Source organism: Lipotes vexillifer, unplaced genomic scaffold, assembly GCF_000442215.2.
Source record: "Lipotes vexillifer unplaced genomic scaffold, Lipotes_vexillifer_v1.1 scaffold847, whole genome shotgun sequence".
In the NCBI taxonomy this organism is placed as follows: domain Eukaryota; kingdom Metazoa; phylum Chordata; class Mammalia; order Artiodactyla; family Lipotidae; genus Lipotes; species Lipotes vexillifer.
The window spans coordinates 1,648,702-1,649,414 of NW_006778821.1; the positions used below are offsets into that span (position 1 = coordinate 1,648,702).

The 713-nt window shown below is 42.2% G+C and overlaps 1 non-coding gene across 1 annotated transcript; it reads right to left on the reverse strand.

The window, feature by feature from the left end:
* Nucleotides 1–202: 202 nt before the first annotated feature.
* Nucleotides 203–274, reverse strand: TRNAE-CUC (transfer RNA glutamic acid (anticodon CUC)). The gene has a single exon. It is a non-coding gene; the product is annotated as a tRNA-Glu (tRNA).
* Between the last annotated feature and the right edge of the window lie 439 nt (nucleotides 275–713).

Genomic DNA, 713 nt, shown 5'->3' on the forward strand with positions numbered 1-713 from the left:
GAATTTAGACTTTCTATTCTCTGGATAACTTCATTCTAGGATTTTTCTCTCACACTCTAGTGACCGTGGGTATGAGTTGCCCTGAACATTTCAGGCTAGAAAAACTGGATTTTCTTTCTTTCATTCTTTCTTTCTTTCTTTTTCTTTCTTTCTTTCTTTCTTTTTTTGGCTGTGCTGCAACACACAGCTTGCAGGATTTAGGTTCCCTGACCAGGGATCGAACCTGGGTCATGGCAGTGAGAGCGCCAAGTCCTAACCACTGGACTACCAGGGAATTCCCAAAATGGATTTTCTGTGGGAGTTTTAACAGCCCTCTGCAGTGTTGACTACAGCCTAACCTCAGGCTAAGAGCTATAAACAGCAGAAGCTCATTCCATGTTTTCCCTGCTTCCCAAGGTTGATCTCCCCAGTGGAATTTTCTTATTTTTGCTCACTCTCCAGCGCCTTCAGGTAGCCGGGGTTTCTTTGTGTGTTTTTTTTCCCCAGAGTGTATAGCTGTTATCTATGGGAAAGTTAGTCCAGTAGGAGCTTACTCAACCATACTGGGAGCAGAGACACCTTTTCTTGATTTTTGAAATGATATGAGTTCAGCCTTTCCTGTGTCTTTCTCTAAAAGAATGCTAATTTACATTGTAGTTCAGAGCCCTTGATTGATTTTTGGGGGTCAATGACCTTCAATAATGAGACAGTTCTATAGCCCAATCTAGGGAAAG